Here is a 16,274-nt window from a genome sequence, read left to right on the forward strand (position 1 = left end):
CTGTTTTTCAGTCTCTCGGTCCCAGCTTTGATGCACCTGTACTGACCTCGCCTTCTGGATCATCGACTGCATCCTTATGTCACTAGCCACTTTAACTATGCCACTTTGTTTACTTTGTCTACATACTCATCTCATATGTATATACTGTACTCAATACCATCTACTGTATGCTGCTCTGTACCATCACTCATTCATATATCCTTATGTACATGGTCGGGTGGTTGTTGGCCTTGATGATCTTTATGGCCTTCCTGTAACATCGGGTGGTGTAGGTGTCCTGGAGGGCAGGTAGTTTGCCCCCGGTGATGCGTTGTGCAGACCTCACTACCCTCTGGAGAGCCTTACGGTTGTGGGCGGAGCAGTTGCCCAGTCAGTATCAGGTGTGACCACCATTTACCTCATGAAAACCAGTCAGTATCAGGTGTGACCACCATTTACCTCATGAAAACCAGTCAGTATCAGGTGTGACCACCATTTGTTGATTGGGGCCCGTGGACTGTTGTCCATCTCCTCTTTAATTTTACATTTAAGTCATTTAGCAGACGCTCTTATCCAGAGCGACTTACAAATTGGTGCATTCACCTTATGACCTCCAGTGGAACAGTAGTGCATCTAAATCTTTTCAGGGGGAGGGGGGGTGAGAGGGATTACTTTATCCTATCCTAGGTATTCCTTAAAGAGGTGGGGTTTCAGGTGTCTCCGGAAGGTAATGGCTTAATGGCTGTGCGGAGTTGCTGGATATTTATGGGAACTGGAACACGCTGTCGTACACTATGATCCAGAGCATCCCAAACATGCTCAATGGGTGACATATCAGGTGAGTATGCAGGCCATGGATGAACTGGGACATTTTCAGCTTCCAGGAATTGTGTACAGATCCTTGCAACATGGGGTCGTGCATTATTATGCCGAAACATGAGATGATGGCGGTGGATGAATGACACGACAATGGGCCTCAGGATCTCATCACGGTATCACATTGCATTCAAATTGCTATGGATAAAATGCAATTGTGTTTGTCGTCCGTAGCTTATAACTGCCTATACCATAACCCCACCGCCACCATGGGGCACTCTGTTCACAATGCTGACATCAGCAAACCACTCGCTCCACAACGCCATACATGTGGTCTGCAGTAGTGAGACCGGTTGGACTTAGTGACAAATTCTCTAAAACAACGTAGGAGGCGGCTTATAGTAGAGAAGTTATCATTATATTATCTGGTGGACATTCATGCAGTCAGCATGCCAATTGCCCGCTCCCTGAAAAAACATCTGTGGCATTGTGTTGTGTGACAAAACTGCACATTTTAGAGTGGCCTTTTATTGACCCCAGCATAAGGTGCACCTGTGTAATGATCATGCTGTTTAATCAGATTCTTGATATGCCACACCTGTCAGGTGGATATTTATCTTGGCAATGGAGAAATGCTCACTAACAAGGATGTAACCAATTTGTGCACAACATTTGAGAGATTTGAGCTTTTTGTGCGTATGGAACATTTCTGGGATCTTTTATTTCAGCTTATGAAACATAGGACCAACAGTTTACATGTTGCATTTATATATTTGTTCCATGTAGTACCACCAGGACAAGTCATCATGATAACCATGGGTTACTGTGTTATATTATATGGCCACTAGAGGGAAGGATTGAATCAGTTTTAAAGTACTTGCACCCCGGCTTGTACTATACTGTACTGCAGCCTAATTCTATCTATCCATGTCAAAGGCTGTCTATACATTTGTGTTGAACACAGCCCTTTGTTTTGAATGGACAAGCTTATGTCTATTTTAATTCTAACAAAAAGCATAGGGTCTCCCTTCTGTTTTGACTCTGTGATAAATCTCCACTGGTAGCAGATTATTCAAAGCCCTAACTTTTTCTCTGTTTATCAGCAGCATGTTCTCTGCTACACTGTGAAGCCACGTCTCTTCCAAAGGTCTCCATTGCAATTTGATGGAGTACAAAAAACACTGGTCATATTGACACGGTCTCCTGCAGCAGAGCCTCAAGAGTGATCCCTGTAGTGTATTTACACGTCAGACACAAACTGGGAGAACAACCTTCAGCCACCACCAGACCAAAGCCCTGACTTAGTTTCTAAAACATTTATTTTATTGTTAAATTCCAACATACATACACCGATTGTTGTTGAAAAATAAGACACGTAACCTAAAGCAACAAATACAAATTTCTCCATAACATTTTTAGTGTAAATAAAAACAACAAAAACAATAAACAAAAACAAAGTGACAACAACACACTCAGAGTGGTTTGGGTTGTGCACATACTTTGAAGGAATCAGTTACTATATACAGTATCAGTCAAAAGTCATTCAAGGGTTTCTCTTCATTGTTTTACTATTTTCTACACTGTAAAATAATAGTGAAGACATCAGAACTATGAAACAACACATATGGAATCATGTAGTAACCAAAAAAGTGTTAGATTCTTCAAATTAGCCACCCTTTGCCTTGATGACAGCTTTGCACACTCTTGGCATTCTCACAACTAGCTTCATGAGGTAGTCACCTGGAATGCATTTCAATTAACAGGTGTGCCTTGTTAAAAGGTCATTTGTGGAATTTCTTTCCATCTTCATGCATTTGAGCCAATCAGTTGAGTTGTGACAATGTAGGGGTGGTATACAGAAGATGGTCCTATTTGGTAAAACACCAAGTCCGTATTATGGCAAGAACAGCTCATATAAGCAAAGAGAAACGTCCATCATTACTTTAAGACATGAAGGTCAATGCAGAACATTTCAAGAACTTTTAAAGTTGCAGTCGTAAAACCATCAAGCGCTATGATGAAACTGACTCTCATGAGGACCGCCACAGGAAAGGAAGACCCAGAGTTAACTCTGCTGCAGAGGATAAGTTAATTTAGAGTGAACTGCACCTCAGATTGCAGCCCAAATAAATGCTTCCCAGAGTTCAAGTAACAGACATATCTCAACATCAACTGTTCAGAGACTAAGTGAATCGGTGTTACGTTCCCCAGTTTATGTGTTGTAGTTTGTGTTTGTGCATGTGTTTATTTCAGGAAATGGCTTCCGGTAAGCCCTCAAGCAGCTGATTGGTCGACTCCAGGGCTAATTGGAGAGCTGACTCCGCCCCCTCGTCAAGACGGCTGTCTCCAATTACCCATTCCATCTGAAGATATATAAATGCCAGTGTTCTGTTCAGGAGGGAGAGATTTTCTGAGAGCTTTTTGTGGAGAGATTTTGCTAGAGGTTGATTTTGCTGAGAGTTGGTATATTTTGTGAGTTTGTTGCTCAGATAGAGCTTATTTGATGTCGTTTGTTAGTTTGTTTGAAAATGGTTTAATATTCTGTTTCATGTGTTCCCAGGGGGAGAAGGGGAAGGCACTTTGGGAGTGCTTAGGCAAGAGGCCCGCGGGCATACATATACCCGTAGCATATTCGCTGTCTAGGCACACTAGGTAAGACCTGGGCGGACCACCCCCTGTATTTTGGTTAGGGCACCAGGTGGTGCTAAATTAGGTAAGTAGTGGGTAGGCAGGTAAGATAGGAGAGGGGGGGTTTTGAGATTTACTTTCTTTGCTTTGGTTCCGTCCAGCCCCTTTTCCCCATATTACCTTATAAAGTAATAAAGTCCTTTTACTCGCACCTACAGTCCATACCTTTTTCGCTTCACAGAGAGTTTAGTTGTAGCAGGGTGTTGCGTTCCCTCTTCATAGAGGCGTGCATAACAATCTGGCATTAATGATCGAATTGCTGCAAAGAAACCACTACTAAAAGACACAAATAATAAGAAGAGACTTGCTTGGGCAAGAAACATGAGCAATGGACATTAAACTGGTGGAAATCTGTCCTTTGGTCTGATGAGTCCAAATTTGAGATGTTTGGTCTTCCCACCGTGAAGCATGGAGGAGGCGGTGTGGGGGTGCTTTGCTGGTGACACTGTCTGTGATTTATTTAGAATTCAAGGCACACCTAACCAGCATGGTTACCACAGCATTCTGCAGCGATTCGCCATCCCATCTGGTTGGGCATAGTGGAACTATCATTTTTGTTTTTCAACAGGACAATGACCCAAAACACACCTCCAGCCTGTGTAAGGGCTATTTGACCAAGAAGGAGAGTGATGGAGTGATGCATCAGATGACCTGGCCTCCACAATCACCTGACCCGGTCGGAACTAGAAGCACAAGCATTTCGCTACACTCACATTAACATCTATTAACCATGTGTATGTGACCAATAAAATTTGATTTGACTTGACCTCAACCCAATGGAGTTGGACTGCAGAGTGAAGGAAAAGCAGGCAACAAGTGCTCAGCATATGTGGGAACTCTTTCAAGATGGTTGGAAAAGCATTCCTCATGAAGCTGGTTGAGAGAATGCCAAGAGTGTGCAAAGCTGTCATCAAATAAAATTAAATTGTGTTTGTCACATGTGCCGAATAAAACGGTAATAGGGTTAAGGGATTTATAGTGAAATGCTTCCTCACAAACCCCTAACCAACAATGCAGTTTTAAGACAAATATTTAAGTATTTAATCAAATAAACTGAAGTAATTTTTTTTTTTTTAAATACAGAAAAATAACAAATAATTAAGGAGCAACAATAAAATAACAGTTGCTAGGCTGTATACAGGGGGTACCGGTACAGAGTCAATGTGCGGGGGCACCGGTTAGTCTAGGTAATATGTACATGTAGGCAAAGTGACTATGCATGGATGGATAATAAACAGAGAGTTGCAGCAGTGTAAAAATGTTGGTGGGGGGGGGGTGTTGCAAATAGTCTGGGTAGCCATTTGATTAGCTGTTCAGGAGTCTTACGGCTTGGGCATAGAATCTGATAAGAAACCTTATGGACCAAGACTTGGCACTCCGGTACCGCTTGTTGTGCGATAGCTTAGATAACAGTCTATGACTAGGGTGGCTGGAGTCTTTGGCAATTTTTATGGCCTTCCTCTGACATCGCCTGGTATAGAGGTCCTGGATGGCAGGAAGCTTTGCCCCAGTCATGTACTGGGCCGTACGCACTACCCTCTGTAGTGCCTTGCAGTTGGAGGCCAACCAGTTGCCATACAAGGCGGTGATGCAACCAGTCAGGATGCGCTCGATGGTGCCGCTGTAGAACTTTGAGGGAATAGGCATTGTTGTGCCCTCTTCACGACTGTCTTGGTGTGTTTGTTGGTGATGTGGACACCAAGGAACTTGAAGCTCTCAACCTTCTCCACTAAGGCCCCGTCAATGAGAATGGGGGCGTGTTCGGTCCTCCTTTTCCTGTAGTCCACAATCATCTTCTTTGTCTTGATCACATTGAGGGAGAGGTTGTTATCCTGGCACCACACTGCCAGGTCTCTGACCTCCTCCCTATAGGCTTTCTCATTGTTGTTGGTGATCAGGCCTACCACTGTTGTGTCATCTGCAAACTTAATGATGGTATTGGAGTCGTGCTTGGCCGTGCAGTCATGGGTGAACATGGAGTTCAGGAGGAGACTGAGCATACACCCCTGAGGGGCCCCCGTGTTGAGGATCAGCGTGGCGGATGTGTTGTTACCTACCCTTACCATGGGTGCGGCCCATCGGGAAGTCCAGGATCCAGTTGCAGAGGGAGGTGCTTAGTCCCAGGGTCCTTAGCTTATTGATGAGATTTGAGGCCACTATGGTGTTGAATGCTGAGCTGTTGTCAATCAATAGCATTCTCACATAGGTGTTATTTTGTCCAGGTGGGAAAGGGCTGTGTGGAGTGCAATAGAGATTGCATCATCTGTGGATCTGTTGGGGCGGTATTCAAATTGGCGTGGGTCTAGGGTCCTGGGATAATGGTGTTGATGTGGGCCATGACCAGCCTTTTAAGCACTTCATGGCTACAGATGTGAGTGCTACGGGTTGGTAGTCATTTAGGCAGGTTACCTTGGTGCTCTTGGGCACAGGGACTATGGTGGTCAAACCTTTGACTGGTACTGTACATGTAGGCTACAATCCATAAAATAGAAGGGATTCATTGATCAGACACAATCCCTAGTCCCACTGAATCTCCATGTTGACAGCTAGTAATGACTATCTGTACATAAATTGATCTTGCTTTAATCTTAATCTAAATGTATTTTTGTTTACCATTATGCATGTTCTTCTTATAATTGACTTCCACTCCTCATCTGTTGGTGTCACGACTCCTGCCGAAGTTGGCTCCCCTGCCTGTTCGGGTGGTGCTCGGCGGTCGTCACCGGCCTACTAGCCGCCACCGATCCCTTTTCCCCTTTCTGTTAGTTTAGTCTTATGAGTTGCACCTGTTATTATTTTGTGTTCACGTTTTGAATTCGAGGTGTTGTTGTGCTCCGGACCGCGTTACCCTGTGTTTTGGGTTGGTCAGTGTTTTCCGCCCTGTGTTTTGGGTTGGTCAGTGTTTTCCGCCCTGTGTTTTGGGTTGGTCAGTGTTTTCCGCCCTGTGTTTTGGGTTGGTCAGTGTTTTCCGCCCTGTGTTTTGGGTTGGTCAGTGTTTTCCGCCCTGTGTTTTGGGTTGGTCAGTGTTTTACGCCCTGTGTTTTGGGTTGGTAAGTGTTTTACGCCCTGTGTTTTGGGTTGGTCAGTGTTTTACGCCCTGTGTTTTGGGTTGGTCAGTGTTTTCCGCCCTGTGTTCTGGGTTGGTCAGTGTTTTCCGCCCTGTGTTTTGGGTTGGTCAGTGTTTTCCGCCCTGTGTTTTGGGTTGGTCAGTGTTTTCCGCCCTGTGTTTTGGGTTGGTCAGTGTTTTCCGCCCTGTGTTTTGGGTTGGTCAGTGTTTTACGCCCTGTGTTTTGGGTTGGTCAGTGTTTTACGCCCTGTGTTTTGGGTTGGTCAGTGTTTTCCACCCTGTGTTTTGGGTTGGTCAGTGTTTTCCGCCCTGTGTTTTGGGTTGGTCAGTGTTTTCCGCCCTGTGTTTTGGGTTGGTCAGTGTTTTACGCCCTGTGTTTTGGGTTGGTCAGTGTTTTACGCCCTGTGTTTTGGGTTGGTCAGTGTTTTACGCCCTGTGTTTTGGGTTGGTCAGTGTTTTACGCCCTGTGTTTTGGGTTGGTCAGTGTTTTCCGCCCTGTGTTCTGGGTTGGTCAGTGTTTTCCGCCCTGTGTTTTGGGTTGGTCAGTGTTTTTCGCCCTGTGTTTTGGGTTGGTCAGTGTTTTCCGCCCTGTGTTTTAGGTTGGTCAGTGTTTTCCGCCCTGTGTTTTGGGTTGGTCAGTGTTTTCCGCCCTGTGTTTTGGGTTGGTCAGTGTTTTACGCCCTGTGTTTTGGGTTGGTCAGTGTTTTCCGCCCTGTGTTTTGGGCATGACCATTTTGTGCCGGAATAAAGTGCATTTTTTCGTGAACCCTCTGCTCTCTGCACCTGATTCCTACCTTCCACTCCTAGTCATCCGTGACAGTTGGAGGTTCTTTCTGGAGACATCTTAATGTTATAGCTTTTTTAGCTGCATTGAAAAGTATTTGTAACAAATAATATTTTTTCCTTTCTAACACCATGTCCAACTAGATCCAAAAATGGCTAATATTGGATCTCTGAGCATTTGAAAATCAAACACCTTATCAATCATATTGAAAACTGACACTCAAAAGCTATCTGATTTTTGACATTTCCCATGAATATGTAGATGGGTAGCCACCTCCTCTCCATACTCTCTCCTGCAACAACTTGATTTGAACTCATTTTAGCTTAGAGTTCTGGAAAAAATATTTTTTCCACTGAAATTCCTTCCATTAATTTGCATTGTTAACTTTATGAACTTCAGAGAATATATCGAACCAGATCTCTTCACTTATCTTGATGAAGTTTACCTTCCCACCTCTGTCTAAGAATAAATGCCTTATCCTGTTTAATGGCTGATAAAGCCCTGAATAGGTTAATTGTTGGTTTCTCAGCGTATTGATTCCCCTGAACTCTGGCTAAATATTGTTCTATGGCCGAGGGGATGCCTTGTAATGCCTCATGCACAAGATGATAAGGCAGTTTTGCCCAATACTGTAAATGTCCTGGGACTTTAAGTAGCACCCACCTAGCAGACCGGGTATGGTAACTGCTGGTGGTGAAGGAGACCAGACTACAGAGGGAGTTTACCCAAAATGGCTTTGTAGATGAAGACATACAAATGTAGCTTTCTGCGCATATAAAGTGAGGTCCAACCCACCATTTGGTACAATGTGCAATGGTGGGTGAGTGACTTGGCATTTGTAATAAAGCGCAAGGATGCATGATAAACAGAGTCCAGTCTCTGTAAGACATAGGAGGCTGCATGCATATACAACAAGCCACCATAATAAATTACAGAGAGAGAAGTGGCCTGAACAAGCTTCTTTCTAGCCATAAGCGGGAAGCAAGCCTTATTACTATGATAAAAACCCAATTTCAATTTAAGCTTCCTCACAAGATGATCCATATGAACAACTTGTCATCCAACCATATACCTAGGTATTTGTAGGATGACACTTTTTCAATGGATAATCTACCAGATGTGACAATGCTAACGTTCTCTGGTCAGAGTTCTAGCTCTGGTAAAGGTCATGTATTTCGTTTTTGTACATTCTAGAACCGTTTGAGAACATAAAGGGAGGCCTGCAGTGACTGAAAAGCAGTCTGGAGCTCTTCAACAGCCTGAACCAGAGAAGGAGTACATGAATATATGACTGTATCATCTGCATATAGATGGAACTTTGCTGGTTGCATCCCATTTCCCAAATCATTAATATAATTTGAGAACAACACAGGATTTAAAATGGAACCCTGGGGCACACCTCTATTAATCTTAAGAAAGCTAGACTTGTGATTGTCAGTATACACACATTGTGTTCTGTCAGAAAGATAGTTCCTAAACCAATGTACTGCCCCTTCACTGAGACCAGTGTTACTGAGTCTAGCTAGCAACAATTCATGGTCAACTGAATCAAATGCCTTTGATAAATCGACAAACAGAGCAGCACAATGTTGCTATTTATCAAGTGCATTTATGATGTCATTTGCCACTGCCATAGCTGCAGTTATGGTGCTGTGCCTCGATCTAAAGCCAGACTTAACCCCGCTCAGTATGATATTTTGAATTAAGAGGTTTTTTAACTGTGAGTTCACTAGGGATTCATAGACTTTGGCCAGGATAGGGAGTTTAGAGATAGGACGATAGTTATTAGCATCAGAGGAAGGACATAAGCTGATTTCCAAATTCTGGGTAAGTAGACTCAAGTTGAAAATGTGAGCCACAGGTTCAGTAATAACACCAGCTGCTATCTTTAAGAGGTTGTCTGGACCTGCAGACATTTTAGTGTCTATTGCCTCAGTGCTTTGTAGACATCAGCATAAGAAACAGGCTCAAAGTTAAAATGGTTCACATGAGGGCCGATATCATAGTTTACTCTAAAAGAGCTTACATTAGAGGCCTGGGCCCCACCATTATCTAAATCTGAACCAGCAGATATGAAGTGCTTGTTAAAAACCCCTACAATATGGGCTTTATCTTTCACTTCATTAGAATCCATCATTAATGGTCAGGAAGGCCAGAGGATACATTAGAACCTGACACTGATTTGATTAGCTTCCAGAACTTGGTAGGGTTGTTTAGGTTCTCTGTGACTGCATTTAAATAGTAATCTGATTTGGACTCCCTGATCAATCCTGTACATTTGTTTCTTAGCACTCTGAAGGAGGCCCAGTCAACAGGAGCATTTGTATGTCTAGCTTGAGCCCAAGAGACATTTCTCTTTCTAATTAATTCTGTCAAGTTATCAGAAAACCAGGGATTGTCCCTTCCACTGATTCTACATTTCTTCACAGGGGCATACTTATCACAAATCGACACAAATTTCATATAAAAATAGTCCCAGGCAGTGACTGTCAACATCGGGAATCAAACTTACTCTTGGCAATATTATGTTACAGATCATGTAAGAACGCTTGCTCATCAAACTGTCTAAAATGTATTTTAAAAATATAACGTGGTTTGGCTTTGATCATGTTTGTATTTCTAACACAAGCAATTGCACAGTGATCACTGACATCATTACAGAATATCCCAGTCGATGTGTATTTGTGAGGGGTATTCGTTAGAAGAACGCCCAATAGAGTTGATTTGTTAGGTGCTCTGGGATTCGGTCTTGTAGGCACATTAATTAATAGAGCGAGATTCAGAGAGTCACACACTTTAAAAGAGTCCAATACAGATGTAAGCATCTCCCAGTTCGAATCTCCTAAAATAATTCATTCAGAGTAATTTAGCTTGTGCAGGACATCAGAAAGAGAGTGAAGTGCATCTGTAGCAGGCGAGGGCGGTCTGTAGCAGGCGAGGGCAGTCTGTAGCAGGCGAGGGCAGTCTGTAGCAGGCGAGGGCAGTCTGTAGCAGGCGAGGGCGGTCTGTAGCAGCCGAGGGCGGTCTGTAGCAGGCGAGGGCGGTCTGTAGCAGGCGAGGGCGGTCTGTAGCAGGCGAGGGCGGTCTGTAGCAGCCGAGGGCGGTCTGTAGCAGGCGAGGGCGGTCTGTAGCAGGTGGGTTTGGGCATACTCCCCCCAGGATTTTTTAACCCCCCCCCTTTTCATCATGTCTTTTTTTAGTAACAAAGGGTGTAAAATCTATCAAAATTTGGTTATTTTTGGAGAAGGTTGGCTAAAAGTATACCTGTCTCATAGTTTGTGGTAAGACACTGATCTAATATGACTTACTTAAATTCTATCCAAATAAAGAAGTCCACCCTGTCCCCATCCATCCAAAACCAACAAAAGGCACAAAAATGGCTGTACTATGTAGCCAAAATTCTTTTGGGATTTTATTTTGAGAAAGAGAGAGAAATGAGAATACATGCTGGTCATATACCATTAAAGTTTCACCCTTTTGTTAATTGTTGCTAAAAATTAACCCAATAATTCAGACACATGGAACAGTATAATCCACAATGGGGCAAAACTAAATTCAACTAATGAGCTAAATAAAAAACGAAAAACAGTAAAATATTAGGAATAAAATCTGATAAAAAAGGAAGATCCCAAACATTTACATTTACATTTACATTTAAGTCATTTAGCAGACGCTCTTATCCAGAGCGACTTACAAATTGGTGCTTTCACCTTATGACATCCAGTGGAACAGCCACTTTACAATAGTGCATCTAGGTCTTTTAAGGGGGGAGGGGGAGAAGGATTACTTTATCCTATCCTAGGTATTCCTTAAAGAGGTGGGGTTTCAGGTGTCTCCGGAAGGTGGTGATTGACTCCGCTGTCCTGGCGTCGTGAGGGAGTTTGTTCCACCATTGGGGGGCCAGAGCAGCGAACAGTTTTGACTGGGCTGAGCGGGAACTGTACTTCCTCAGTGGTAGGGAGGCGAGCAGGCCAGAGGTGGATGAACGCAGTGCCCTTGTTTGGGTGTAGGGCCTGATCAGAGCCTGGAGGTAGTGAGGTGCCGTTCCCCTCACAGCTCCGTAGGCAAGCACCATGGTCTTGTAGCGGATGCGAGCTTCAACTGGAAGCCAGTGGAGAGAGCGGAGGAGCGGGGTGATGTGAGAGAACTTGGGAAGGTTGAACACCAGACGGGCTGCGGCGTTCTGGATGGGCTGCGGCGTATTACAGCCTATATTACAGAACTGCTGCTTCTCTCTTGATGCTTATTTTGTGGATGACACATCAAAGTGTACCCCCTATTTTGTTTGAACTGGTAAAATCTACATTTTTCATTGTCCTTCGGCAGAGCTGCTGGCACAGCCTCTCTTGAAGAATTTCCATATATCCATCTAACGTTAGTAGTTAGCTAGCCTACAGTCGTGGCCAAAAATTTTGAGAAAGACACAAATATTAATTTACACAAAGTTTGCTGCTTCGGTGTCTTTAGATATTTTTGTCAGAAGTTACTATGGAATACTGAATTATAATTACAAGCATTTCATAAGTGTCAAAGGCTTTTATTGACAATTACATGAAGTTGATACAAAGAGTCAATATTTGCAGTGTTGACCTTTCTTTTTCAAGACCTCTGCAATCCGCCCTGGCATGCTGTCAATTAACGTCAATGCTTGGAGTTTGTCAGAATTTGTAGGGTTTTGTTTATCCACCTGCCTCTTGAGGATTTTTTTATTTGTATTTTTTATTTCACCTTTATTTAACCAGGTAGGCTAGTTGAGAACAAGTTCTCATTTGCATCTGCGACCTGGCCAAGATAAAGCATAGCAGTGTGAACAGACAACACAGAGTTACACATGGAGTAAACAATTAACAAGTCAATAACACAGTAGAAAAAAGGGGGATTCTATATACAATGTGTGCAAAAGGCATGAGGAGGTAGGCGAATAATTACAATTTTGCAGATTAACACTGGAGTGATAAATGATCAGATGGTCATGTACAGGTAGAGATATTGGTGTGCAAAAGAGCAGAAAAGTAAATAAATAAAAACAGTATGGGGATGAGGTAGGTGAAAATGGGTGGGCTATTTACCAATAGACTATGTACAGCTGCAGTGATCGGTTAGCTGCTCAGATAGCTGATGTTTGAAGTTGGTGAGGGAGATAAAAGTCTCCAACTTCAGCGATTTTTGCAATTCGTTCCAGTCACAGGCAGCAGAGTACTGGAACGAAAGGCGGCCAAATGAGGTGTTGGCTTTAGGGATGATCAGTGAGATACACCTGCTGGAGCGCGTGCTACGGATGGGTGTTGCCATCGTGACCAGTGAACTGAGATAAGGCGGAGCTTTACCTAGCATGGACTTGTAGATGACCTGGAGCCAGTGGGTCTGGCGACGAATATGTAGCGAGGGCCAGCTGACTAGAGCATACAAGTCGCAGTGGTGGGTGGTATAAGGTGCTTTAGTGGCAAAACGGATGGCACTGTGATAGACTGCATCCAGTTTGCTGAGTAGAGTGTTGGAAGCCATTTTGTAGATGACATCGCCGAAGTCGAGGATCGGTAGGATAGTCAGTTTTACTAGGGTAAGCTTGGCGGCGTGAGTGAAGGAGGCTTTGTTGCGGAATAGAAAGCCGACTCTTGATTTGATTTTCGATTGGAGATGTTTGATATGAGTCTGGAAGGAGAGTTTGCAGTCTAGCCAGACACCAAGGTACTTATAGATGTCCACATATTCAAGGTCGGAACCATCCAGGGTGGTGATGCTAGTCGGGCATCACAAGTTCTCAATGGGATTAAGGTCGGAGGAGTTTCCTGGCCATGGACCCAAAATATCGATGTTTTATTCCCTGAGCCACTTAGTTATCACTCTTGCCTTATGGCAAGGTGCTCCATCATGCTGGAAAAGGCATTGTTCGTCACCATACTGTTCCTGGATGGTTGGGAGAAGTTACTCTCGGAGGATGTGTTGGTACCATTCTTTATTCATGGCTGTGTTCTTAGACCAAAATTGTGAGTGAGCACACTCCTTTGGCTGAGAAGCAACTCCACACATGAATGGTCTCAGGATGCTTTACTGTTGGCATGACACAGGACTGATGGTAGCGCTCACCTTGTCTTCTCTGGACAAGCTTTTTTCCGGATGCCCCAAACAATCGGAAAGGGGATTCATCAGAGAAAATGACATTTCCCCAGTCCTCAGCAGTCCAATCCCTGTACCTTTTGCATAATATCAGTTTGTCCCTGATGTTTTTCCTGGAGAGAAGTGGCTTCTTTGCTGCCCTTCTTGACACCAAGCCATCTTCCAAAAGTCTTCACCTCACTGTGCGTGCAGATGCACTCACACCTGCCTGCTGCCATTCCTGAGAAAGCTCTGTACTGGTGGTGCCCCAATCCCACAGCTGAATCAACTTTAGGAGACGGTCCTGGTGCTTGCTGGACTTTCTTGGGTGCCCTAAAGCCTTCTTCACAACAATTGAACCACTCTCCTTGAAGTTCTTGATGGTCCGATAAATAGTTTATTTAGGTGCAATCTTACTGGCAGCAATATCCTTGCCTGTGAAGCCCTTTTTGTGCAAAGCAATGATGACGGCACGTGTTTCCTTGCAGGTAACCATGTTTGACAGAGGAAGAACAATGATTCCAAGCACCACCCTCCTTTTGAAGCTTCCATTCTGTTATTCGAACTCAATCAGCATGACAGAGTGATCTCCAGCCTTGTCCTTGTCAACACTCACACCTGTGTTAACGAGAGAATCACTGACATGATGTCAGCTGGTCCTTTTGTGGCAGGGCTGAAATGCAGTGGAAATGTTTTTTGGGGATTCAGTTCATTTGCTTGGTAAAGAGGGACTTTGCAATCAATTGCAATTCATCATACAAACTGAGGCATCAGACTTTGTGAAAATTAATATTTGTGTCATTCTCAAAACTTTTGGCCACGACTGTACAGTTGAGAAATTGAGGATAATACAATGACATTGTGATCAACACTATGTCCCCTTTTCTACACATGACCTATGTGATTATTGTTTTGCAGAGACCTACTGAATGAAAGCATTTGAGTATGAAATCTGTCATCTGTCTCATTTATAGCCTGGCACAGATCGCAAAGCTACTTTAAATACAATGTTAATTAGATATCATCGCCACATAACTTATGTCAAATTTAAAAGACGTTACGGTTAGCTAGCTTGCAACGTCAGTTGCACTGTAACTTACAGGCAACCTCACATAAAAATGTATTGGTTAACAAAGCTTTGATTATGACCAAAGTCGATAGTAGTGAATACTCTCTCTCTCTGTTCTAACTTACCACAAATTCACATCGTAGCTTATCTGCATGAATCCGTCCTGTCAGAGCCTTTTCCTGTCTGTTTACTGTTAGCTAGCAGTCTCAAGCCACCGCAGTAGCTAACGTTAACCAAAATGTTAGCTACAGGTATGCCTAATGGTCACTAGCGCATGCAGCAGCAGCCTCTGCAGCAGCAGCCTCCCCCAGGTTCTAGTGCCTGGTAAGAAGTTTAAGATGCGATGGAACGGTTGAGAGCAAAAGGTTGAGGGAAGAAATCACAGAGAAAATATATTGACTGATTTATTTGGGGGGGGGGGGGCTAAGCGACGACCCTGCTAACTGCTCCGCCCACAACTGTAAGGCTCTCCAGAGGGTAGTGAGGTCTGCACAACGCATCACCGGGGGCAAACCACCTGCCCTCCAGGACACCTACACCACCCGATGTCACAGGAAGGCTTAAAATATCATCAAGAACAACAACCAACCGAGCCAGTGCCTGTTCGCCCTGCTATCATCCAGAAGGCGAGGTCAGTACAGGTGCATCAAAGCTGGGACTGAGAGACTGAAAAACAGCTTCTATCTCAAGGCCATCAAACTGTTAAACAGCCATCACTAACATTGAGAGGCTGCTGCCAACATACTGACTCAAATCTCTAGCCACTTTAATAATAAAAAATTGGATATAATAAATGTATCACTAGTTAATTTAAACAATGACACTTTATATAATGTTTACATACCCTACATTACTCATCTCATATGTGTATACTGTACTCTATACCATCTGCTGCATCTTGCCAATGCCGTTCGGCCATCACTCATCCATATATTTATATGTACATATTCTTATTCATTCCTTTGTTGTTGTGAAATTGTTAGATTACTTGTTAGATATTACTGCTTGCATTTCGCTACACTTGCATTAACATATGCTAACCATCTGTATGTGACCAATACATTTTATTTTATTATATTTTGGGCATTGAGTAAAGAGCAGGCACAGTAACAGACACATAATGCTGATTTTTAGAGGTCTTTCAGCACAGGTGTGCAACGATCAGTAGATGTTGTGTAGAACGACTTAGATTTTCCCACGGCCCACTGTGCATCAGGTCTTCCAATCTGGCAACCGCTTCTCCGTTCCTAGCATTCAGTACTCAAAAATGATTGACATTTTTCTCTCTAAACAAGTGGATTATTTATTTATTTATCCACCATATTTAAATTGGATTTATATCTACAAATTTTCATGAATTTCAAAAAATATGAATTAATTTATCACAAAATCGTTTAGTTGAAATATTTACAAAAGTTGTAATGACACAGAGGACATGTTTTTTGAGCAATAGCAGTGGCAGCAGATGACATTCTAACTTTTATATTTCCAGACACCTTGAACCGACAGCTTTAGACATCCATACTGTCATGGCCCTAAATTGCGATCCAAACCAGTAATGTCTCAGATTAGGTAGTCCCCACCCTCCGTGTTGTTTTGACATTTGTAGTACTTTATATCTGACCCTGGGACGTCTTCCATGCCAGATAAATCTGTAGATAAGTTTGTCTAATAGCACAAACATATTTTTATGGTGACATTGGAAGTGTTTGAAAGGGCAACAGGAATCTAGGTAATACGTTCATTCTTATTGATTATACCCTTCCAGATAGGGT

Source organism: Oncorhynchus nerka, linkage group LG7 (genome assembly GCF_034236695.1).
Source record: "Oncorhynchus nerka isolate Pitt River linkage group LG7, Oner_Uvic_2.0, whole genome shotgun sequence".
Classification (NCBI taxonomy): domain Eukaryota; kingdom Metazoa; phylum Chordata; class Actinopteri; order Salmoniformes; family Salmonidae; genus Oncorhynchus; species Oncorhynchus nerka.